Genomic DNA, 26,682 nt, shown 5'->3' with positions numbered 1-26,682 from the left:
TCTTGTCTGACCCCAGGATGCTGCCTCATCCTCCAGTGGAATTGAGGAAATCAGATACCAGGGATTGAACTCAGGGGCACTCGATCACTGAGCCACATCCCCAGCCCTATTTTGTATTTTATTTAGAGACAGGATCTCAGTGAGCTTTTTAGTGCCTTGCTTTTGCTGAGGCTGGCTTTGAACTGGTGATCCTCCCGACTCAGCCTCCTAAGCCACTTTGTGCCACTGTGCTCAGCCCCCAGTGGGATTTGAAGCCATCCTTTCCCTCAGAGCCACCATGAGAAGAGAGGACTCAGTTGGCAAACTGGATACTAGTCCTTGCTCTGCTCTGACTTATCAGGTGACCTCAAGTAGCTCATTCTCCTCTGTGGGCCTCAGTTTCTTCTAGAAACTTCAGTGAGGCAATGAATGAACCCACAGTGAAGATTATTTTTGCAGCCTGTGACTTGAAAACTCTGGGGGTTCTCAAATGGCTTGTAAGGGCACCAACTTCATTTCTGTTTTATTCAATCAGTTAATACCTTTATTCCTTGTTTTCCTCATTAATATGAGACAGACTCTCCTGCTGTGAGGCGCGAGGAGCTGGACGAGTCGATGCCTCTTGTGCTTCTGTCCTGGGGGGTGCGTTATCTAACGAGCACTGCCAACCGCAGCAGTGGTTCTGGCCTCGTAGTTTGGGTTTGCTTTCCTTAGTCATCTATTGTTTATTTTATCCATAACGAAACATTAGTGGAGACAGGAAGCATATGGAACTTCATGGAATTGAGGAGAAGCACAATAATAATAGCTCCACAAATTTGCTTGAAGACCGTAGTTAACAGATTGTATTCATTTGATGAGGATTTTCATATTATCACAAGGCAAGATGTTTCTAGTACTCACAAAAGTGATAATTATATTTAAGGTGGATTTTCCCTCACTGGGAATAAACACTATCCATGTCTGTAACAGAGAAGTACACGTTAATCAGTCTGAAAGCCTCGCTTCTTCAGAAACACAATTTAAAACATCCAGAGTACCAAATGTATGAATTCCAGCTTCAGGGTATGAGAGCAGCTTCTGACCATTTTTATACCTTAATGTTTAAAAAATTTTATATCATTTTTATTGGTGCATTATGAGTACACAGAATAGTGGGCTCCATTGTTACAGATTTGCACATGCACATTATATAGTTTGATCACCTTCCTTCCCTCAAGTCTTCCCCCTTCTGTCCGCTTCCTCTCCCCTCCTGGTCTCTCTTCCACCCTCATAGGGTGCCTTTTTTACCTTTTCCTCTCTAGCTTCGTGTATGAGAGAAAACATAAAATACTTGTCCTTCTGTGTCTGACTTCTTTTGGTCAGCCTGGCCTTCTCTAGTTCCGTCCATTTCTCTGCAGATGACATAATTTCAGTTTTCTGTATTGTGTAGATTTACCGCGTTTTCTTTATCCATTTATCTATTGACAGACACCTTGGCTGCTTCCATAACTTCTCTTGTGAATTGGGCTGCTATAAACACGGGTTTGCATGTATCACTCTAGTGTGTTGACTTTTGTTTCTTTTGGGAAAATACTGGTGACTGGGTTAGCTGGGTTAGGTGGCGGGTCCATTCCTAAGCTTTCGAGGAATCTCCGTACTGATTTCTGTAGTGGAGTGTATTGATTTATAATCCCACCAACAGTGTATTAAGTGTTCCTTTTTCCCCAACACTTTGAACATTTTTTCATATATTTTTTGACTTTGACTTTTTTTTTTGAGATATGTCTATTTAATTCATTGGCCCACTTATCAATTGTCTTGATTGGGTTTTGCTTTGTGGGTTTTTGTTTTTTTTTTTTTTTTTTTTTTTTTTGGTACTGGGGATTGAACTAGGAGCACTTAACCATTGAACCACCTTCCTACCCCTTTTTATTTTTTATTTTGAAATAGGGTTGCTAAGTTACTTAGGGTCTCACTAAATTGCCGAGACTGACCTTCAACTTGCTATCTTCCTATCTCAGCCTCCTGAGTTACTGAGATTACAGGTGTGCGACCCTATACCTGGCTGGTATTAAACTTTTTGAGTTCTTTATATATTCTGGATATTAATCCTCTGTTGAAAGAGTAGCTGGAAAGATTATCTCCCGTTCTGGAGGTTTCTTCATACTATTAATTGTTTCCTTCGCTGTGCAAGAAGCTTTTTAATTTGATGTCATCCCATTTATTAGTTATTATACCTTAAGCTTTTTAATTTGATGTCATCCCACTTATTTTTATTATGCCTTAAATTTGATGATTATTAGAATATAACTCGATCCCCAAGTTTGACATGATATGACATCTTAAAAAATGTGTAAGTCATCCTTTTTCTTATCTAGTCAATCTGAGACTAACTGAACAGCATGTACCATTGCTAAATGGGGAAAAATTGAGATTTGCCTTATACATATAAAATCATTATTAATTATTACCTTAAAATGCACTCATAAAAATGTTAGTAATAAGCTGATCTAAAATAGCATATGTTTTAACAAAAAATAAAATCAACCTACTATGTTAAAATTTCCTCGGGCTGATTATACGATGACTGATGGGAAGCATTATAGAGTCTCCCAGGATCCTTCTGGCTATGATGCTTCAGAACTCTGAAGCGGTCAGGGAGAGTACAGGAGCAGGTGGGGTGGGGGATACCTGTGCCCGCTGGGTTGTTGTCGAGAGTGGAGTTGGACATGTTCTTTGAGAGTCCACTTGTCAGAACCAAAATCAGAGAGCAGTTTTCTACACAGCTCACACAAGAACTTTCTACTACTAACATCATTGCTCTTAGAACTACCAAGAGATGGGAAGCAATGCCGTGGGGACCTCCAACCCCAGATGAGCTTCAGCTCATGTTTGGCCTAGGAATGATCTTCCTGATATACTTTAAAATATATGTAGTTTATCCTTCCTAATTTTTCTTTTGTTAAGACTGAAAGCAAATGCTTTTATATACTTGGAGTCCATATCAGAAATAAGCTGGCCTGGACCTAGACATTTTTTTTTTAAATATTTTTTTAGTTGTTGAAGGACTTTTATATTTACTTATATGTGGTGCTGAGAATTGAACTCAGTGCCTCACACATGCTAGGCAAGCGCTCTACCACTGAGCTGCAATTCCAGCCCCTGGAACTAGAAATTTACTGCAAATAAATAAAATATTGAGGATTGCTTTTAGTTTCCATAATCATATTAGCTTATATTTTTATATGTTAATCCTCTTCCAAGTTCGACCATTTTCTGTGTGTGTGTGTCCCATAACCTCTATTTAGACTTGAGTGGCCTTCCAGAGCCCCAGCCAAGAGTCTTCTTTCTCATCCCTGTATTCCTAGGCCTCAGACTCTGGCTCTCATAGTATTTTAACAAAAATACTATGGTATAGTTGGGCGTAGGGTTCATACCTTGAGCCAGTTCTTTGTATGCTCTTCCTATCTGAGGGAGACCTTTATTGTGTGTATGTATGTGTGTCCTGAACGCAGCAGTTCACATAACTCTTAATATTTGCCCACACCTATGCCAGCCCTCTCTCTGTCATGACAAGTTGAGAGAAGTCTCTGGAGCTCTTGGCTGGGCTGGCTTGGAGAATGAGAAGGGTGTCCCTGTGGTGAGGGTGTGAATGAGTTTCTCAGCTGGGCTTCTCAGAACACCCCCTTTCTGTCTGCTGCTCCCCTCCATTGGGACCAGGGAGGTACACTCCTGGCTCTCTCCTGGCAAGGGGGAATCCACTTGTGGGGACGGAGGGAGCCAGGAGGAGATGGGCCATAAGAGATCTCCACTTGACATCTTTCTGTTCTTCCCTCTGAGGGGCTGCAAGGGGGTTTTCTGACTTGTCTCACAAGCTGAAACTTAACCACTAGAATAATCTTGCCGTGAGTTGGTTCCCTGAGGACCTTTAGCTGCCCCCCATTCCACCCAACAGCCTTTCTGTCTGACCTGTTTATAGACCCAGCAAGGGCTGACTCTCTCCTTTGTTCTGTTCCTTGGGCAGTGGGCTCACCAAGGGGACAGAGGAGTGGGGACACCAGGATGGTATCTCTACATCCATTTTTGCCACACAGGGCCCCTTCATTTTTGGCCAACACATAACCAGGTGAGTGCCTGTCTTGTAGGAAGGAACCAGCTCTGCACCTGGGCGCCAGGCCTGAGCCAGTGAGCCCTCCTCCCGGCTCCTGACCTAGGAAAGCCTCTAAGCTGACCTAATTACCTGCAGGGAGGGAAAGCATATTGATTCCCAGCAGATGCTGCAGTTTGAGGAGGGAGGGGACCCTTGAGCAGGTGGGCGTGTACCACTCTGGGATTAACTCTTTTGTTGCTGCTTCCTTAGGAAAAGCTTTCCCTTTCGCTTTGCCTTCCTGGTGGGAGTGAACTGCCCCAGAGTTCTTCCAGGCTGGTCAGCCCTCCCCTGGGCTTGTATCTCTGGGACACAGGCATGGAGTCTCAGCTTAGTACAGTTCTGCCTGACCTGGGGTCTTTCTGCTTTGCTCTCTCATCAGGAGATGGGTCCGTTCCACTCGAGGTCCTTGTCTTTGCTTCTGCAAGGTCCAGTCCTGTCCAGGCAGGAGTTGTTCATTCCCCTGGTGGACCCTTGATGAGAAGCGGTTTTCCACTCAATCCTGTCTGGTTGGGCTGAGAGCTACTCTTCCAGTCCCAGCCCCTTCAGGGGGGCTGAGATACTTGGGGGCAGTGTCCAAGGTGTGGCCACCAGCTCATCAAGCAGTTGGTCAGTGTGTGCTTTACACGGAGCATCTTACGTTGCCTCGTGCTTTGCAGTGTGCAGCGCTCTTCTGCCCAAGCGGAGGCCCTCCTTTGAGCTTCTTCCCATCACTGCCAGGCACTCGGACTGGTAGCCCTTATGAGGATCCCTAGGACTCGGGCTCAGTCAGAGAATAGCGAATAGAATCGGTTCCCCTGACTCTAGCAACAGTGCTGTGAGCACTGCGTGGGCTACAGCATTAGTGCGGATAGAGTGAGGCATCAGGTCAGTGCTCAGAAAGTTCCAGATTTCCGGGCATTTTGGATGAGGAATGCATTGCAACATGTGTGTGTCTCCAGCCTGTTTGCTTCATAATTGCTGAACCTCGCTGCCTCCCTGCTTGGGAAAAGAATGAAAGCTGTGGCTTTGCCTTCACGGGCTTGCTATCCGGTTGGAAAAATGAACTGAAAAGCCCTAGATCTTTAAGAGGGCAACAGACAAGGTGAGTGAGTACCCAGACAGATGGGAGAGCCCCCACGAGCTGATGCAGATGCAGCTTCAGAGATGAAGCTGGGTTTCAGTGAGGGTGGACAGGGGGACGGCCAGTGCTGATGAAAAGGTCACAGAGAAGGAATGACAACCCCTCATACGCACAGTACTGAACTTTAAAAATAGTCATTTACCATGGTGAAATTTCTCATCACATAAGCAGGGTTTTTTTTTTTTTTTTTTTTCTTTTTTTGGTCCCAGGAATTGAAATCAAGAACCTTTTGACCGCTGAGCTACACCCCAGCCCTATTTTGTATTTTATTGAGAGACAGGGTCTCACTAAGTTGCTTAGTGCCTTGCTTTTGCTGAGGCTGGCTTTGAACTCGTGATCCTCCTGCCTCAGCCTCCTGAGCCACTGGGATTGCAGGCGTGAGCCACTGTGTCTGGCACATAAGCAGCTTTAAAGTGAATGATTCAGTGACATTTCACAGATTCACAATGTTTTGGAACCTCTGCTTCACCATAGGTTCAAAACATTTCCATCACCCCTCATGCCCATGAACAGGTGCCCCTTATTTCCTGCTCTCCTCACCCCCTGGTAACCACTAGTCTGCTTATTTGCCTATTCTGGATATTTCAAATAAAAGAAATCATACCATAGCCTTCTGTGCCTGTCTTCTTTCACTTAGTTTTCAGTAACATTTTAAAAAATATTTTTAAATTTTATTCTAATTAGTTATACATGACAGTAGAATGCATTTTGACACATCATACACCAATGGAGTATACTTTCTCATTCTTCTGGCTGTACATGATGTAGAATCACACTGGTCATGTAATCATATATGTACATAGGGTAACTGCCCCATTCATTCTACTGTCCTTCCTGCCTCCTTACCCCCTCCCCTCCCTTCGCTCCCCTCTATCTAATCCAAAGTACCTCTATTCTTCCCTATCCTCCACCCCCTTATTGTGAATTAGCATCTGCATATCAAAGAAAACATTTGGCCTTTGATTTTCTGGGATTGTCTTATTTTGCTTAGCATGATAGCCTCCAACTCCATCCATTACCAGCAAATGCCATAATTTCACTCTTCTTTAAAGGTGAGCAATATTCTATTGTGTATATATACCATGTTTTATTTATTCATTCATCTGTTGAAGGGCACATAGGTTGGTTCCATAGCTTAGCTATTGTGAGTTGAGCTGCTATAAACATTGATGTAGCTGCATCACTGTAGTTTGCTGATTTTAAGTCCTTTGGGTATAAACCCAGGAGTCTGGATAGCTGGGTCAAATGGTGATTCCATTCCGAGTTTTCTGAGGAATTTCCATACTGCTTTCCATAATGGATGCACCAGTTGCATTCCTACCAGCGATGTATGAGTGGATCTTTTCCCCCACTTTCTTGCCAACTTTTATTGTTGCTTGTATTCTTGATTATTGCCATTTTAACTGGAGTGAAATGAAATCTTAGAGTAGTTTTGATTTGCATTTCTCTGATTCCTAGAGATGTGGAACATTTTTTCATATATTTGTTGATCTATTGTGTCTCTTCTTCTGTGAAGTGTCTGTTCAGTTCCTTAGCCCATTTATTGATTGGGTTATTTGGGTTTTGAGTTCTCTTGAAGAGAGAGCCTACAGAATGGAAGAAAATCCTTACCACACGTACCGCAGGTAGAGTATTCGTCTCCAGGATATATAAAGAACTCAGTAATGTTTTCCAGGCTCACCCACAGTGCAGCCCACCTTCTGATTATCTGCTGTGTGTATCGACACAGTATGTTTCCTCGCTCACCTGTTGATGGGCTTCTGGGCCGTTTTTCCCTTCAGCTGTTATGAGCAGTGCTGCTGTAAGCCTGTGTGCACCTGTACTTGCTTGAGTGCCTGTTTTTGGTTCTTGTGTGAATATACCTAGGAGGGGAATTGAGGGCCACATGGTGAACTACGTGCGACTTGTGGAGGAGTTGACCTGCTGTTTTCCACAGGGGTGGCGCCATTTTACATTCCCAATGGCATTGCACAGGATTCCAGCTTATCCACATCCTCCCCATAAGTGTTGATCTTTTGAAGTGAAGGTCACTCCCTCCCCGTTCTACACACTAGACTCAGACAGCAGGAGCTACCCTTCTCAAAATAGGCCCTTCAGCCCACCCACCTAGGCCCCAGGCTGGGCTGCTTCTCACTCTCGGCATTCCATTTCTCAAGCTTGCTCTGCCATCTGTCAGCCTTGTGCTTTCTTAGGTTAGGGGATTGGGCCTCAAGAAGCTGGTTGACTGCCATGATGGTCACCCCAGGGGAGAAGCCCAGGGGGGCCTCCTCACTGCCTGTCCCTGCCTTCTTGGTGCCACATCTGCTGCCTGGAGTCTGGGATGACATTTCGCCTCTTTGGCATCCTCAGGCTCCAGTTCCTAGAGGTTGGTTTGGGGAACACATGGGATCTCAGACATCTCTGACTCTCTGCTGAGACAGTTTTCAGTACTGTGAGGGCTGTCCAGAATGACAGGTGGCTTTAGGGGAGTCCTACTTGGGTGGTATGTCAGTGTTCTAGGGCTGACATAAGAGTGCCACAGACTCTGTGGCTTAAAAAGAAATTTATTTCCTCACATTTCTGGAGGCTGAAGTGTGAGGTTCTGGTGTCACCAGAGGTGGTTTCTTCTAAGGCCTCTCTCCATGGCTGGAGCTAGCTGCCTTCCCTCCGTGCCCATCTGTGTCCTAATCTATCCTTCTTACAAGGACAGCAGTCATATTGGACTAGCACTCACCCATATGACCTCATATTACCTTAGTTATCTTTTTAAAGACCCTGTTTCCAAATGCCGCCACATTCTGAGGTCCTGAGGGTTAGCCCTGCAACATATGAGTTTGAGGAAGACATAATTCAGTCCATCCTTGGTGACTAGAACGGCAAGCCTGCATAATGATGAGGGATGATCTGAGGGGGGCCTGGAGGAGACCTGGTGATTCTGCTGGGCTCCCGTTGGGCCTCAGAGTCACCCTTTCAGGCAAATGCCGAACAGGTGGAGTGAGGGGGAGACTAATGATGGCGGCAAAGAGAGCACTGAGGGCTTTGGGGAGGCAGGAGAAGCAGTGTCCGTGATCAATAATTTATTCCTGGGTACCATGCAGGAGGGCGTTGCCATGGCAACAGGTCTGCCTGCAGTTACCTCTCAGAGCCGCCTCTCCTTGCTTGGCTCCGTCTCCCTCTCTCCCCCTTCCTTGCTTTCTGTTTGACACTTCCCTTCCCCCTCATTTCTCTTGTGTGTCTAGGAGTCTTTCTGTGGAGTAGAGCCTGCCTGCGCCTGGCCTGTCCTCACTGCTTGGCCTGCTCAGGGCAGGGACTGCAGGACCCCCTGACAGCTGTAGCAGCTCCTTTACTGCCAGGGCCATGACCTTCACTCCTTTTTCTTGGAAATCTCAAGTGATAGGTCCTCTCACTGGCCTTCCCATGGCCAGGCCTCTTACCTCAGCACGAGCACTCCGGATGCTTCTTTTTCCCATACCCCTTCTGGTGGTGGCCTTTAACAACTTGATGGCATTAACTTCTAGCCATGCTCTGCTCACTGGCAGGTGCCCCTGGGCTCCAAGGGATCCCTCAAGCAGGACATCATCCCTAGGTCCTCCCTGGGACTGCCCATTAGTGGCCGCAGCAATAAGCATTTCATTCCTTCCTCCTGGCTCTGTAAATGCTGGGAGCATGCAGCTCATCCAAAGCTCCATGTCCCCCACCATACGATATGAGCAACAGGGACAGGGAGTCTGTCCTCAACATCACATAATAGGGGCCCAGGAAATATCTGTGCTACATTGTAGAATAAATGAATACATGGTCAGGAGCAGACTCTCTCCTGGGTCTCCCATCACAGAGGCTGGACCTTTAATCCAATGGCCATCCTGATTGAGACCATTTAATTTTTAAAATTATTTTTCCTGAACGTTAAAATTCACTGCTCCCTTGATTCACGGGCTGTCACAACTAATAAGGGATCTGGACCGATAATAACCATTTAAGTCTTAATGTTATTAGTTTTGTAATGGCTGCTAAGGGTCTTGTCTCCTCTCTGAATTGGTAAATCCTCAAGCACAAAGATTAGGAAAGCATACCCCTAAGCTAGAGACTGCCAAGGGGGCTGAACGGTTTAGACCAGCCTCGGCTGCCTGCCTGGCATGTTCATTTCCTGATAAAGCCTCGAGCTGGGGATGCAGATATACCCAGGAGCATCTGTGAGCATCCTTAGGGAGGTGGGGAAAGATGGGCAGTGGCCAGCAGAGGCGTGAGGCTGGGTGGCCCTCATGCCAAGCAGCTGCTGGTGAAGGGAAAGGGCTGCTCCTTTCCTGTCCCCTCCCCAACCCACAGGCTCACTCCCTGGTGGCTCCAAAGAGATGGCAGTGTGGCTATAATCTGATGGCCATGGTGCTACAGGCAGGGGACTAGGGTGGATGAGAACACCAGCTGGATTAGAAATGTCCTCCTCTGGCCTATTGCAGGATCTTTTCCTGCCTCTCCTCACCTCTCCCTACAGGGGATCTTTTTCCACACACAGCCTCTCTAGTTCTATCAAAAAGCATTTATAACCAATATTTTGGTATGGTGAAGGGCCAGAGCACATGGGCTGCTTGTCACTGACCTGTGGCCTGTGTCCAGCACTACCCTCCTGCTGGGCCACTTGGAGGGACTCAGTGCTGCTACCCTTGAGAGCTCCAGCTGCTGCCGTCCTCATACCAAAGCTCTCCTGCCAGAGTTTAGAATACATTTTTTTCCTGGTACTGGAGATGTATCCCAGGAGCTTCGGGCCACCAAGCTGCATCCCCCATCCTTTTAATTTAATTTAGTTATTTTAATTTAAGACAAGGTCTTGCTAAGTTGCTGAGGCTGTCCTCAAACTTGCAATCTTCCTGCTTCAACCTCCCAAGTACCTGGGATTTCAGGTGTGTGCCACCTCACCTAGCTAGCTCAGAGTAAGGTCCACTTCTTTATTCTGTTTCCTTCCTTCCTCGGTCTCTCTCTCTCTCTCCATCTCCCCCCTTCCTTCCTTCCTTCTTTCTTTTTATAGTAAATGCACACAATGTAGAATTTACATTTTATCCTTTTTTTGTTGTTGGTGCAGTGCTCAGGGTCAAACTCAGGGTCATTTTTGCATGTTAGACAAACGCTCTACTGCTGAGCTACACCCCCAGCCTTAACTATTTTAAAGTGTACAATTCAGGGGGTTTTAGTACATTCACAGTGTGCTAAATGTGCAACCATTACCATTGTTTAGTTCCGGAACACTTTCATCGTCCCCAAAGGAAACCCCCTACCAATTAAGCAGTCATTCCCCATTCCCTTTTCTCAGCCCCTGACAACCGCTAATCTGCCCTGTCTCCATGGACTCGTCTATTCTGGATAGTTCATATCAGTGGAATCCTACAGGATGTGATCTTTTATGTCTTTTTTTTTTCACCTATCATAATGTTCTCAAGGTTTAGCCACGTTATAGTAGGCATCTGTATTCCATTCCTTTTTATGGAGGAACAACAACCAGTTGTCCATGCAGACATGTTATTTATCCATTCATCTGCTGATGGACCATTTGGACTGTTTCTACCGGCTATTGTGAAGAGTGCTGCTATGAACGTTTTTGTGCACAAGCTTTTGTCTGAACACCTGTTGTCGGTTCTTTGGGGTGAATATCTAGGAATGGCATGGCTGGGTCATGTGGTAATTTAACACTGATGTATGGAGGAACTGCCAGATTCGGGCCGCTTTGTTACACGTGCGATCTGTGTCTTCTTTGGAGAATGGGCAGTTTGCTCCCTGTGCCTGCTCCAGGCTCATGACTTTGAACAACTGCTATAGGAAAGTTTCTGGTTCTTAGTCCCTGATCAAGACAGAGTGACCCGGATGGCCAGAACAAGGGACTGTAGTGGTAACAACGGGGTGATTTCTCATTATTTGTCGTGATATTATCAGGTTACCCACATGGGTGCTGTCTCCCAAAGCCACACCATGTGGGGGCTGCTTGCGTGTTCCTTTGATGTCTCCAGTGCTTAGAACCTTGTTTCATCCCTCCTCAGAGGAGCCCAGAGCTCTTTCCTTGATGATCATTCTTTGCTTTTGACACTAACCATGATTCCCAAATGCATCACCTCCATCTTTTCCATTCTTAGCTCTTTCAACTTAATAAAAAAAAAAAATCACATCTACCCTGATAGAATAGAAATTTGCCACCATGGGGCCCATCAAAAGAATACGCTGCAGGCTTTGAAGGCAGTTGGAAAAGAGGAGCCCCAGAAATGTTCCAAGCAGGGCAGGCGCATTGTTGGAATATGTGTACAGCCTCCTGAGGGGACCTCTTGAACGAGACAGTGCTCATTTAAATGTATAAATTCTGGTGTGTTCATTTAAAAGATCAGTCAGAAGGCTTTATAGGCATCCAATAAAACGCCAATGTGAATGGTTATTGAATTATGTATGCTTTCAGGAAATCAAAGAAAGATTTTTCAATTTGGGAGTTTTAGGAAGATGAAGTCTAAAAAATATCACCTGGAAGGGTGGGAGGAGGGTTGACACAAAATAGCATCCACAGCTGCTGGAGGGGACCGGTCAGCTGAGAGCCCACAGGTGTACAGGATGTATCCCCATCTTCCTGAGAATTGAGTCACTGAGGAAGGGAGCATGGAGGGAACATTACAATTTTTATTGTTCCCTATCTTTGTGAGGGCTGGGGGGCAGTGTGAGGAGAAGGGTGTGTTGTTTTAATTTTTTTGAGGGGGGTGGGATACCTGGGTTTGAACCCAGGGTGCTTAACCACTGAGCCACATCCCCAGCCCTTTGTAGATTTTATTTTTAGATAGGATCTCTCAAAGTTGCTTAAGGCCTCACCGAGTTACTTAGGGTGTTGCTGAGTTGCTAAGGCTAGCCTTGAACTTGTGATCCTCCTGCCTCAGCCTCCTGAGTCTCTAGGATTACAGGCGTGTGCTACCACAACCAGCTTAACTTTTAAAAATTTCAAAATAGCATGTCTCTTGCTGTAGCCTGGACTGCTCAGGGCTTCAGGTTAAATATTTTGGTGAGCTTTGGAAGTGTTGGAAAGAACCCTTGGGCAGAGCACCGAGGCCAAAGTACCAGGTATATTTTTGACCTAGTAGGTGGTGGTCATTTTCCTGCTCGTTCAAAAAAACCGAAGTCATCAGTGATGGGCATAGAATTATAGAACTCTAGAGAGGGAAGCCAGGAAGGTGAGTGGTCAGAGAAATTCATTCTGGTTCTTAGCACATCTCAGAGGCATGTTGGAGGCTGGTGACACTGTCCCCATTTTATAACCAGGCCTGAAAGTGGATGACAAGGTCAGTGGAATTTCAGAGCCAAGAATAGATGCCCCCTCCACTCCGTCACCACAGTAACTCACTCCAGGGTTTGAAGAATATCGCCCTCGGGGGAAATGGCACTTCTGAAAACTGTTTCATGCCTTTGTCTCATTTATCCCAGCAATCATTTATTTGGGGTCAGATATTGACAGCTTAGACAGCAAAGCAGAGGACACTGCACCTTTTTTGAATTTTTTTTGCTGTGGATACATACATGTGTGTTTGTGTGTGTGTATATACATAAAACATACCTATATGATATTATATGGTACATGTATATTTATATATTTTAAATATATAAATGGCTTTATATATACTTAAAATATATACATAAATATATATACTTTTGTGTACACAAAAGCATTTTACCTTTTTAGTATTTTAAAAAAATTTTTGATTTTTTTTCTTTTTAATTGTTTTGGCCTTTTTTGTTTGTAATGCAGGGTTGTTGAATATAACCAATGTTGGGCTATCATCACTACTGCCTATTTCCAAAATGTTTTCATCACCAAAAATAGACACTCTGTAACCATTAAGCAATAACTATCCTTTCTTTGCCCCTCCCAGCCCTTAGTAATCGCTAATCTACTTTCTGTCTCTGAATTTGCCTATTCTGCTATTTCATATAAGTGGAATTGTATTCTCTTTGTCCTTTGTGCCTGGCTTCTTTCACTTAGCATAATGTTTTCAAGGTTCATCCATATTGTAGCATGCCTCAGAACCCCATTTCTTTTTGTGACAATAATATTCCATCATATGGATATACAGCATTGTGTCTACCTCTCATTCCTGTAGAGGACACTTGAGTTTTTTCATGTTTGGAATATTGTTGCAATGAACATCGACTTTAAGTTCATGAATCTCAGTGTTCAGTTCTTTTGGGTATGTCCTGAGGAGTGAAATTGCTGGGTTATGTAGTCATTCTGCATATTACTTGCTAAGGAACTACCCAGCTTTTTCACAGTGGCTGGGTTGTTTTACATCGCCATCAACGGGAATGTAATCAACGTGAACCTTGTAACCTAGTAGGTGCTATGAAGTGGTATCTCATTGTGGTTTTGCTTTGCATTTCCATAATGGTTAGTGATGTTGAGCATCATTTCATGTGTTTCTTTTGGGGAACTATTTAAGTCCTTTGCCCATTTTTAAATTTTAAATTGTAAATCAGTGTGGGAGGGTTCCTGTTATGGATAGGAAGTGTCCCAAAGACTCATGTGTTGGAGGCTTGGTACCCAGTGAAGCCATGATCAGAGGTGGGGATTTGGGAAAGGGATTGGGTCATGAGCACTCTGACCTTATCAATAGATGGATTCATTGAGGAATTCATCATCTGATGGCTTTATTGGAAGGAAACTGTAAGAGATGGGATCTAGTTGGAGGAAGTGCTTCCCTGGAGGTATACCATTAAAGGTTTACCCTGTCGTTGGCCCTTCTTGCTCTCTCTCTTCTTCCTTCCTGCCAGGAAATGAGTTATTCTTCCTCCATGTCCTTTTGCTACAATGTTCTGCCTCATCTCAGGTTCAAAGCCATGGAGCCAGCCTACCATGGGCTGAACCCTTGGAAACTGTGAACCAAAATAAGTCTTTCCTCCTCTATGTTGTTTTTCTCAGGTATTTTGTCCCAGCAATAAACACCTGATGAGCGCACTTGCAGTGTCTCTGCATCCTTGCCAACACTTGTTACTTTCTGTTTTATTGATTAGAGAGCCATCCCAGTAGGTTCTATGAAGTAGTATCTCATTGTGGTTTTGCTTTGCATTTCCATAATGGTTAGTGATGTTTCATGTATTTCTTTGGGGAAATGTCTATTTGATCCTTTGCCCATTTTTAAATTGGATTTGTGTGTGTGTTGTTGTTGAATTTTATGAGCTCTTCATGTATTTTTGATATTACACTCTTATCAGATATGTGATTTATGAATATTTTCACCCATTCTGTAGGTTGTCCTTTTACTTTCTAAATAACAATCCTTTGACAATTGTTGTGAATTTTGATGAAATCCCATCTATTTTTTCTTTTATTGGTTATGCTTTGGTGTCACATCCAAGAATCCACTGCCGAACTCAAAGATATGAAGATTTATCTTGAGTTGTATCCTAAGAGTTTTGTTGTTTTAGCTCTTATGTTTAGGTTATTGCTCCATTTTTACCTAGTTTTTGTTTATGGTGTGAGGTATGGGGTGAGGGATCCAACTTTGTTTTTTTGTTTTTGTTTTTGTTTTTTGCAGTGCTGGGGATTGAACCCAGGGCCTTGTGTTTGCGAGGCAAGCACTCTACCAACTGAGCTGTATCCCCAGCCCCCAACTTCATTTTTTTGTAGGTGAAAGACGATTGTCTCAACACCATTTGTTGAAGAAACTATTCTTTCCCCATTGAATGGACTTGGCATTCTTGTCAAAAATCAGTTGACCATAGATGTGTGGGTTTGTTTGTAGACTCTTAATTCTAGTCCACTGGTCTAGGTGTTTATCATTACACTGCTACCACATTGATTTGAGTTCCAGAACTTTGTAATTTCAAAATCAGGAAATGTGAATTTCTGACTTTGTCTTTTTTTGACGATTTGGGCTGCTTGCAATTTCACTTGAATTTGTGTACAGTTGTTCTCAAACATGTCTTTTTACTGACGTAAACCCTGATTTCCACTGGGTAAACACTCAGACACAAAACTACAGGGCCACAGGATCTGAGTGTGCTCAGCTTTAGTTCACACTGTCAGTGATTGTGCTGGCATGTGCTTTATCTGTACTTTTTGAGAGTTCCAGGTGACTGTACCACACCCTTATCATCATTTGGTAGGTAGCCCTCTTATAAAATCTTAGCCTTTCTGATAGATTGTCCTAGAGTTAGGACAGGCTGCATCTTCACACCACTAAAGCTCGGCCCACCTAAAAGAACCTTGGATGTGGAGCATGTACCTCTTGGGGGTAGAGAGAATGACCAAGGGACTTCTCCCAGCTCTGCAGCACACCAGGCCTGGCATCTCTCAGGTCTGTGTCTTGTACCTGCCAGTTCTAAAGACTGCAGGACAATGGCTGCTCTTTCCATTTCCGGCTTGCTGTTTAGCTAAACTCAAGTGGAACAGATCATTACACTTTTACTGCAGGCCTCTGGATACAGACATTAGACAAGAAACCTGGGGTGCTGCAAAAGACGAGTCACTAAGTCTAAGTTCTCTGGCAGGTAGATAGGAAATATTTGCATGTATCATTGCAGTGAAGGAACAGAATCTGGGTTTAGTGAGGCATATACTAATATGCCGAGGAAGCAGAGGTGGGAGAGGGCAGGTCCAGCAGGAGGTATGGGAGGCTTCCTGGAGAAAGGGCATGGCACTGGACCTCACCGGATGAAGAGGGTTGGTTAGGCAGAGCTGGGGCAAGGAATTCCAAACAGAGGTATGGAGGTGGCTATCCTGGGCCTTTGGAGAAAAGCAAGTGCAGTCACATTGCTGGATGCTGACAAGGAGGCCCCTAGATGTCAACCCAGGGGAATTGGATTTTATTCTGCAGACCAGGGAGCCATTGCAGGATCTGCCTGTGGAAGATTCATTCAGTATTGCTCCCAAGTGGACAATGGGGAGCCCATAAGCCTGCCCTGTCTGCCCAGCTTCTGCTCCTACACACACACACACACACACACACACACACATACATACCACATGTGGAAACACAGAGATACAGTGCATGTATCAAGATCGATGTGCATGCTCAGAGACGTACATACATGAACTAGGACAAAAAAACACATTGACCCAATATCAAAACACATATTTATATATAAGAACTCACCACATAAACTCACACACACACACACATACACACACACACACACGTACTCACAAGCACACACATGATACCAATCTGTAAACCCAACAGTACACACATGAGACATCTATATACCCACTTAAACAGACCCCCCACACTAAGGTAGCCCCACATGCTGAGCACACACCTACATCAAGAGAGACACCCTGGGACAGATGTACACATATGCCCCCAAGCCAGGCAGGTGCACAGAGATATGTCACACACACAGAGCATGCTCACACTCCCTGGGACACGTACAAGGTAACTGAAGCCCTTCCCCAGAGAAACCCACACCCTTGCCTTCCACAAAGAGACCCACACAGCAGTCACACCAAACACAGCAGGGACAGGCCTAGGTGGGTGCAACCCTGCCTGGGCTGTCCTAGGGGCTCCTCATCTGTCCTCAAGGGCTTACTTCAGAGCAACTCGACTGTGGACAACTGGGTCTTGGTCCTGGACAGGTGCTCAGTGGCCTTGACTACCTGCCCTCAGTGCAGAGATCTCTGCAGCTCTGACAGGGTCCCCCAGCTTCTGCTTAAGTACCTCAGACCAGAATTCGTCATGACCACAAGTTCCCTGTTGGAAGAGAATTCGCTTCCACATGGGCTGTGAGGGAGAAGCAGCCCCTGGACCTTCACTGCGACGTGGACCGCAGCCGACGGACGTGGTTGGTTGGAGGGCCTCTGGCTTACTCAGTCACCTGTCCCCTGTCCCTGCAGGCAGTCATTGTGCTGCTGCTGTTTTCTGGTGTGGAAGAGCGGGTGGGCTGGACTTGGCCCCCAGACCTGGTAGGCGAGGGCCTGGCTGAGAGGGAGTGATCCTGCTGGGTGTGGTGGCGGGGAGCGTGACTCTGCTGCCCTGAGGAGGATGGCTGTCCCCCAGGCACTCCAGCTGTTACTGTGGCCATTCTGTATTGGCGCCTGCTGTCCTCTGCCAATGTGACCCACATTCCAGCCAGCCCCGGCCGCTCTCTTTCCCCACTACTTTCCTCCCCCTGGCTGCCTCCTCTGCTGGCTCCTGTCCCTCACTGGGGAGTCAGGCTCCCTGGGTTGAGAACGGCTGTGTATACAGGTGGGCTGCAGCCGCTGCCTCCAGGAGGAGAAAAGCCAGGGGACCTGCCCAGCAGAGGACCCTCACCCTGAGCTAGCTCCAGCATACGGGAACAGAGTGGGGGGCAGCAGGAGCAGCTGCCCTCTGGGTCTCCCCCACTCGGGGCCACCCAGCAGGAGGTCATCTGGATGCCTGTCTGGTTTTCTCAGAATCCCACCTCTTTCTATTCCTCTGTAGTGTGGACTCTCTCTGGTCTCCATTAGTCCTTTACCCTGCCGCCGTGGGGAGGGGCTACCTCTGCATGGACAGGACTCTGCCCCTGCCTGGGGTACCCCTCTGTCCCAGCTCTGAGGCTGAGGGTCTCTGTGGGCCTTTCTTCATGTCCTTACCCCACACGCAACCGCCACTAGCCATGTCCATTGTAGACAAGAGATTCCTTAGAAAACTTGGAATGGACCTACCATTTGACCCAGCTATCCCACTCCTCGGCCTATACCCAAAGGACTTAAAATCAGCATACTACAGAGATACAGCCACATCAATGTTCATAGCGGCTCAATTCACAATAGCCAGACTATGGAACCAATCTAGATGCCCTTCAATTGATGAATGGATAAAGAAACTGCGGTATATATATATATATAGTGGAATATTACTCAGCTATAAAGAATAATAAAATTATGGCATTTGCAGGCAAATGGATGAAATTGGACAATATCATGTTAAATGAGATAAGCCAATCTCAAAAATCCAAAAGAGGAATGATCTCACTGATAAGCGGATGATGACACTTAATGGAGGGTGGGAGGGGGACAAGAATGGAGGAAGGAAGGACTGTACAGAGGGAAAAGAGAGGTGGGAGGGGTGGGGGGAAGGAAAAAAATAATGGAATGAATCAAACATCATTACTCTATGTAAATATATGAATATGCAAATGGTATGCTGTTATTCCATGTACTAACAGAAACAACATGTATCCCATTTGTTTACAATAAAAATAAATTTAAAAAAAAAAAGAGCTCTGGGTGGGGTGGTCAGTGAGGCCGGAGGGAGCTGGGCCAGGGGCCCGAGGAATCTTTCATTTTATTAAAATATTCTCATATTGTTTCACCATTTTAGTAACTATATTTCATTGTTTATGATAGTAAGAATTTAAACTTTTTTTTAAAGCATTTACAGAATCAGATACTATCATTTATTGAATCTTTGCAATGTCAAATGCTGTTATTGTCCCAATTATATAAATAAGGAAACTGAGGCACAGAGAGACTAAGTAACTTGCCCAAGGTAACACAGTCAATGAAAGTCAGGGCCAGATCTTGAACTCAGGTCTTCTGGCTCCAGAATTCATGATTTCCACAGTCTGTTGTCTGTCAAACCATGGATGTAACAGTTTGTTTTCATTTCTCCTACTCATAGCTGTTTAGCATTTTAAAACTATTATAAAAAATATGCTTTGCCCTCCATCTCTGTGGGTTCTGCATGTATGGATTCAACCGATATTTAGGAAAAAATGACATCTGTTCCGAACCCGTTCACACTTGTTCTTGCCATCATTCTCTAAACAATTATTCACATAGCATTTGTGCTGTTGGGTAGTATGAGTAATCTAGAGATGGTTTAGTCTACAGGAGGGTACACATACGTCATCCGCAAATGCTGCGCCAGTTTACATCTGTGGACGTTGGTGTCCCCAGGGGGTCCTGAGCTACTCCCCATGGATTCTGAGGTACCTCTGTCTTCTGATGCACATTTGTGTTACCTGAATATTTCAGTTATCCTAGATCGTTTATGAAGACTACTTCTAGAAATTGAATTCATGGAACAAAGGGTATACGAATTTTTAAGACTTTTTAACGTCCTTGCTAACTGCTCCAGGCTGTTGCTAGGAAGCTGTGCTCCCGCCAGGAAGTGAGGAGGGAAATCCCAGGCCCACTGAAGTTTGCCCCCCCCGGAGGGGAAATGGAACAGGGGAGCAAATGGAAGCAGGCAGTCTCTGAGGGGCTGTTTCAGGGACAGAGCTACACTACCAGTAGATCTGGACGGGTGGGAAGGTGGCCACGCCTGGCCATTATCAAATGTGCGATGGGCTGTCAAGTGGAAGAGATGCTTGTCCCCAGACTCTCAAGCAGATGTGGACCAATGGCTGAAGCTGTAGACAGCCATTGTCCTGTGCAGGGCCAGTGCTCAACCTTGGACAGGACAGGGTTGAATAACTGTTCCATGACTGACTGCCATCCCTGGCTTGGGGTCTTGCAGGACATTCCACCCCTGCCACACTCTGCTCCTCCACAAAACATTACGTCTCCGAATCTTAACTGGGGGGTCTGCTCCCTGCCCTACCCCAGTCTTGGGGAGCCTGGCCCAGCCTGGTACCTCTCTCCGTCTGTCCCCTGGAGCCTGAGGAGCACAGCCTGGCTGTGTCATGGGCCACACAACTCCTCCATTATGCATGAGGGGGACCCAGCAGTGAGTGAGTGAGCGAGCGGGGGTGGGGTGGGGGGTGGGGGGGGGGGGAGACGGGTAGCCATGACTCAACCAGCGCATTGTGTGGCGTCCCATTCACACGCTCACAGAGGACGTGGTGGGCTTGAGATAATAAAGCCCCGTTTATGCCCCCGAGGGCTGGGGAGGTGGCAAGTGGGGGCCATCAAGGAGCAGGGATACCAAGGATGGTTCCGAATCCACACAGGGCAGGGCTGCTGCCTGTTCGCAGGGGCTCTGGCTGGAATTTTACTGGGGCTCCGTCTCCCTGATGGGATGGCCTGGGTCTGAGAAATGCAAGCTTTCCATCCCCACCTGTCCCTGAGGAGGGCGTCTGAGGAGACCCTGGAGGAGCCAGGCCGTGAGTCCTTCTGGAGGGAGGTAGGGTGCTAAGCTCTCACCTGCCTCTCACCTCCTGACCCATCCCTTCCTGCTCCTGCTTTGGCCTTGAAAGGCTCTGAAGTGGTGCCTGTCAGGACCGTGCATAGTGTCCTGATGACGCCGGAGGTGTACTTATGTCTGAGGTCTGCAAGGAGCTGCTGAGCCCCAGGTGAATCTGGGCATGAAGCAGGCGGCCTGGAAGGCAGCCCTGATGAGCATCTCCTACCCTACCTGAGTGAGCACTTTAGGAGGAGGACAACGGACAAGTCTCCCAAAACCTGCTATGCGTGGCCGGGGATCCTGGGTCTGAGGCATGACTGGTGTCTGGGACAGTGGGAAGGAGGAGCGGCTGTGGGAGGGAGCCTTAGGGCCGTGTATCTGATCGCAGAGTCTGCAAGGGCTCTGGGACTTGTCCTCTCCTGGGCCACTGCCTCTGTTTCTCCCTTCGGCCCTTTACTCTGGGTTCCCCCACCCCCAACTGGCCCCTCCCTCCCGCCAAGACTGTCCAGCTCTGTCTTGGATGTCAGACCAGAAACACCCGAGCTGCTGGTTGGGAGGAGGTGAGAATAGTCCCTTTCGCCCTCAGCTGGCACCTGGGGGTGGAGAACAGGTTCTGGTTCCGGGAGGTTTGGTTCCTGTCACTTAGTGCTGAACCAGGACAAGGTGATGTCAGTGTCCACCGAAGCCTGGCTCACCTGGCTCAAAGGAGATGTGTGATGCTTTCTTTGGTTGTGAGATGGGAGGTAACCAGAGGCCGGCAGAAGGGACAATCTGTCTTGTCCACCATATGGGCTTCCTAAGGTGGAGGTTTGGACACAGTGACTTAAAGGTTTTGTTTGGATTGGAAGCTCAGTGACCCTGTTTAAGGCAGGAAGGCTGCCTTAGGGCCAGGATTGGCTGACTTGAGGCTATTGGAAGAACACTGCATCCCTGACTCAGACTAGAGGGTTCAGCTTCCTCAAAGGCAGGCCGGCCCTTCTGCCAGGAAGCGGGTGGGAAACGGGAGCATCACCAGCTGGCCTCCACTCCACACACAGAGCAGAAATCTGGGCCTCCCTGAGCACGGCGCCCCAGGGCCCTGTGCAGCGGATGATGGGGAGGCTCTGCACAGGAGGCAGGGCTCCTGGAGACCCCGGGGACACTGCTTCCCACTGCTCCCACAGCTGAGGAAGCTGGCTGTTGAGGAGCACAGCTGCTGTGATTCGTGTGCCAGGACGCCTGCTTTCCTACCTAGAAAGGTGCAGGGACGGGCGCAGAGTGGGGGCAGGTAGTGTGTGGTCGACCCAACTGCAGACAGCCTGGGGCACCCCGCCTGGAGGAGTGGCCCCGGGTCCTCCACTGAGCCTCTCAAGGGGCTCTAGGTCTGTGAAACCTTTGGCAGTGGCTGTGGGCAGTTCCTGGAAAGCCCAGGCACTGAGACATGGGCCTTCTCCATGGAGGCAGGCAGGCCGCGTTGTTCTGGTCCTGGCAGAGTCCTCTCTCTGAGGCTGATGCTCCTGGTGCACCAGGAGGTGTTGGTAAGATGACCATCCACAGCAGTGACATCAGTGGCACCCTTCACGGAGGGCTTCTCCGTGCCAGCTCTGCCCTGTCCTCACAGAGACCGTCCAAAGACCTGCACTACCCTCATTTTAGAATCGAGGAGGCTGGTGCAGAGAGGTTAGCTTACTGTTTAGTGTCACATGACTGGCCTGGGTCTCTGCCCAGGCCAAGAATGGGCTCTCTTAGAGTTTCGACTCTGTTGCCTTGCAGGAGAAGGTGACAAAGTAGATTATTTTGGTGGCCACAAGGAGGTCAGATGCATGAAGTACTTGCTGCTGGAGAGGGTCTGGGTGGAATGTTCTTCCTTGGAGATCTTTGAGAGGGGTCTTGCCCTTCATGGAGGGGCTGTCCTCTGGACTGATGACTACTCGAGGGACTTTCTTACGGCAGCTTTGTTTCCTGGACCCTAGACCAGCAGCATCCTGCCCAGTGAAAGATGCCAGACAGTGCAGAAAGCAGGGGGCACAGTTACCCAGCAGCTTCCAGGCACACCAAGAGCCTGGCTGGGATTCGGGGTCCTGAGGAAAGGCCAGGAAGGCCGGACATTTCCCCAAGCCCAGAAGCCCTAGATGACGAACATCCCTGGGGAACTCTGGAGTCACCTGTGACTTCATGGACATTTCACCTCTGCCCTTGAGTCAGATGTGACTGTTCACCAGAAAGAAGCCCCTGGCTCCTGCCAGGGCACCTGTTCCTGGGCCTCTCACCAGAGTTCGGGTATGCTGTGCTCTGTGTACAGAAGACACCAGTGTCTCTAGTTGGTGTCTGCTAGGGACAGATGCTGGGGGATCTCCAAGCTGAGGCAGCAGAGACTGGAGAAAGCGCTCCTCCCTGGGATCAGTGAGCCATCTGGGCGGGGTGTGGGGCTCTTCCCTGTCAACCAGCTGGACTGCTCAGAGGTTTCTGCCCCCTCTGCCACCCGATCTACGTCATGTCGGCACCCTGAGAAGGATGGGCCTGGGCTGGGTTTAGGGACTTTCTTTTCTCCCCTGAGGATATGAAGCAAGGAGCGAGGGCTGCCAGCACGCCGGAAGTAGTGGAGCATGGTGGTCAGGCAGGTGGGGGGTGCCCCACACTGCCTGGGCTCCCACCCCAATTCCACCCCAGAGAAGCACCCTCCCCGTTGCTCATCCATCAGTTGTGACCTTACGAGCTTCTGCCTCTTGAGTTTTGTGACAGTCGGTGAACAAATTCACAAAAGCACCAGTACGGTGCCAATGCTGGGCCACATGCTCAGGGGCCTGTTTTGCTGCTCCCTGGGCTGACTTTGACCCCATTTTGGGTCTCTGGAGGTGAGAGTGCTCTTAGTGCTCTTCTGGTTCATGCCAGTTTCTGGTCCCTGCCTCTTGTCACAGCTCAGCCAGTGCTGAACTGCCTGGGGGCCTGGTTTATTCCACCCTCTCTCTGCTCTGTGACAGGCTCTCCAGGGCTGCCCCCAGTCCCTGTACTTCCAGCCCACCATGCTGGATCCACCCCTGGCTCGCTGTGCCAGCTCTGCTCCCCGCTGGTCTGAATGTCATCTCAGTCTGTAATTCTCAGGGATTCTGGCAGCCTTTGCATGCCTCAAGCAAACTTCTCTTGACATTTAAGAATACTTAAGGGCCCACATTTGCATCTCAGTGTAGACAGAACATCCTCCGGTAGATTTCTAGTGTGGACACAGCAAGCTGTCTGTCTGGTACAGGAAACTGAAAGCGGTCTTCATGATGGGACCCCACACTTATAATCACTTCTAAAAAAAGGAGAAGTAACTTTTCACTTTGCTCTAGACTGAGTAGGGTCAGAATGAGAGGGTAGGCTGCTTGCTGACTGTCCCTAGCCACTGTTCCATCCTTTTGATGTATGTCCTCGTTTAGTCCCTTCGATAACCTGATGAGGCAGATTGATATTCTAATCCCATTTTATAGCTGAGGAAGCAGAGAGGTTAAGCAACTTGCCTAGGGTTACACAACCTTTAGGTATAGAATCAGGATTTGAGTAGGGGTCTGTTTTTCCCTAGAACCATTCTATGTTTAGAAAGTGCGTTGGACAGGGGATGTTAGTGTAGACAACTGAATCTCTTTCTCCCTCCCTCCCTCCTTTCCTTCCTTTCATCCTTTCTTTCTTTCTTTCTTTCTTTCTTTCTTTCTTTCTTTCTTTCTTTCTTTCTCTTTCTTTTTCTTTTCTTTTCTTTCTTCCTTTTTCCTTTCTTTCCTTTCTTTTTCTTTTTTGGTACCAAGGATTGAATCCAGGGGTGCTTAACTCCTGGGCTACATCACCAGCCCATATATATATATTTAGTGATAGGATCTCTCTGAGTTACTTAGGACTTTGCTAAGTTGCTGAGGCTGGCTTTGAACTCAAGATCCTCCTGCCTCAGCCTCCTGAGCTGCTGGGATTACAGGCCTGTGCCACCACACCTGGCCGGACACCTGCATTTCTATTACCCTGGTGCTGGATTTCTTTCTTTTCTCTTCTTCTTTTTTCCTTGTAGTGCTGGGGTGGAAGCCAGAGCCTGGACAAGAGCCCTCCCACTGAGCTGCACCCCCAGCCCCCAGCTGGGTTTCTGAGTGTGAGCATAGCCAGATCTCAGCTTCACATTCCTTCTTCCACACTCCCCCTCTCATGATCCCGGGCCTCTCTCTCACAGCAGAGCCTGAAGGGAAGAGGGGACCCCAACCTTCCACTGCCTCAGCCCCCAGCTTAGACCAGGTTATCTCCCGGATCTCACATGTGCCTGAGAGGTGGAAAAGGATGGAAGAACAGAGTAAAGAGTCTGGAGGTGTCTGAGTAATACACTATTAGAAATTTAAGGTGTTCCCTTTCCTGGAAAACAGGCTGTGAGGGAACATTCTGCAGAATGTCTGCAGAGGCCAGGGAGCTTGAGATCTGTCTGCTGCTCCCTCCCTCCAGCTGGGCTTTCTCCAGCTCTCCCCAGCCCCACTCCCTCTGCTCCCCTGCCGTGACCTCTTTGTAGGGTAAGATGCTGTCTGTGACACTGTGACACGGTAATGGGCTTAGGCATTTGCAGGAGCTTCTGGTAGGTACCAGCCACCCTGTTCCCCCCTCCACAAATCCCAGCCAAGACAGGATGTTATTAGCTAGTTTTTGAGGGAACATTTGGGACTCTGACTTCCATCAGCCTGCTGGGGTCTGATAGGATCTTTGTGTGCCTTGCTCTGAAATTCTGGAGCTGGTCAGAAGTGGAGTGGGGAGGCATCTCCAGCTCTCTTGGAGGCAGCAGAGAATTTCCTGGTACAGGTCCAGCCCTCAGGGACATCTATTGTCTTCTTCCTGAGCCCTTTATAGCTGCCTCCTAAATTACTTGCATAGCATGTGACTCTTTTATCCCATTTCTTAGGGAGTTTGTCAGTTTGTTTTTCTTTTAACTTTTAAAATAAACTGTACTGAGGTATAATTTACATTCAGTAGTTATTTTAAGGGTGCAGTCAGGTGAGTTTTGGTAAATGTCTGTACCCATATGACCACCCCAACCATGAAGACAGTGCATTTCCATTGCCCCCTAAAGTCCCCTCATCCTATTTACATTTAGTCCCCCACCCCAGCCTCTAGACCCAGGCAACCTCTGAAGGGCTTTCTGTCACTGTAGATTTGGTTTTCTACATAAATGGAACCATAGAGTATATATTATGGTTTTGTGTCACTTCTAGTGTTTGATAAGCTTCAAGGGAGGATAACAGTTATTTGGGACACACAGAATAACCCCTGTAGGCAGATTCCCCCATCTCTGCAGCTTTCAGAACCCTCTCTGCCTTTATCCATGAACATGGTATACCTTGGATTTATGGCAAGAGAAAGATCCCTCCCTTCCCCCACTTCAGCCATGAGTCTGGGGAAGCCATAGGAAGAGGAGAATTGAGGAAACGTTGGCCTGTGGTGGAGGGACTCAAGGTGTGAAAATTACACTGTCAACATGTAGGGTTTTAGGAGGGAAGCCCATGGGAGCAGAGGTGACTTTTGTTGCTGCTGCTGCCATTCTTGGCATCCCAGGTGGGTGTGAAAGCTGCTCCCCTGGCACCATTTACCCTGGAGTTCTGTGATCCTATTGAGGAACCCAACTCCAGAGAGCAGCCCTGGGTGAGGTGGCAGGGCTAACAAGTACCCCAAAAAGGTAAGCTCCTCACACAGTGGTCAGACCCAGCCTGTGGGGCTGAGGCAGCAAGGTGCATATTCCAGCCCACAGGGTGGTGCTGGAGGCCAAGCAGCAGGGAGCTTGGCTGTTGCAGGTCCTGGCTACCAGGCGCTCAGGTCTGGGGCTCTGCCTCTCCTTGGGCAGGTGGGAGGGGCAGTAGAGGGTCTGATCCTGACATTGCAGGGGTGATCCTAGATAACAGCCTGGTAGGGAAGGACATGGTGCTAAGGACTTGCTACCACCTGCCTAACCTTGCTGGGTCCTATTTGACCCCTCTCTATGAGGGAGCATATTTTGAGGGTATTCTCAGCTTTTGGGAAAATGGAATGTAAATTGAAACCCAGAGGTTGTCATTGTTATTCTAAATTTTCTTCCTTTTGTTATTATAACTATTTCATTGTGATAAAGTATACCCTACATACAATTTACCATTTTAACCCTTCTTTCCTTCCTTCCTTTCTTCCTTCCTTCCTTCCTTCCTTCCTTTATCCCCCCCCCCCTTTTTTCTTTTGTGGTACTAGGGATCAAATCCAGGGTCTTGCATATACAACAAAGTTGCTCTACCACAGAGCTACATCCTCAACTCTTTTTCTTTTTTCTTTTTGATACCAGGTATTGAACCCAGGGGCACTTAGCCACTGAACCACATCCCTAGCCCTTTTTATTTTTTACTTTGAGATAAGATCTCACTAAGTCACTTAGGACCTCACTAAATAGCTGAGGCTGGCTCTGACCTTGTTATCCTCCTGCCTCAGTGTCA

The 26,682-nt window shown here is 47.5% G+C and overlaps 1 protein-coding gene across 18 annotated transcripts in view; it reads left to right on the top strand.

The window, feature by feature from the left end:
• The window catches only part of NFASC (neurofascin), a 173,151-nt gene that overhangs the window by 18,928 nt on the left and 127,541 nt on the right, over positions 1–26,682 (top strand). Inside the window, exon 1 of one of the 18 annotated variants that reach the window (XM_079107348.1) lies at positions 20,028–20,248. The exons of 16 other annotated variants lie outside the window; for them this stretch is intronic. The gene's annotated coding sequence lies outside the window, so the exon portion shown is untranslated. Of the gene's footprint in view, positions 1–20,027; positions 20,249–24,322; positions 24,342–26,682 lie in introns of those variants that run through there. One more of the 18 variants, XM_079107332.1, reaches the window with a different exon arrangement.

The sequence above is a fragment of the Sciurus vulgaris genome (assembly GCF_902686455.1).
Source record: "Sciurus vulgaris genome assembly, chromosome: 12".
NCBI lineage: Eukaryota > Metazoa > Chordata > Mammalia > Rodentia > Sciuridae > Sciurus > Sciurus vulgaris.
The sequence above is the reverse complement of the archived record's forward strand: the minus strand, read 5'-3'. Positions and strand labels throughout refer to the sequence as shown.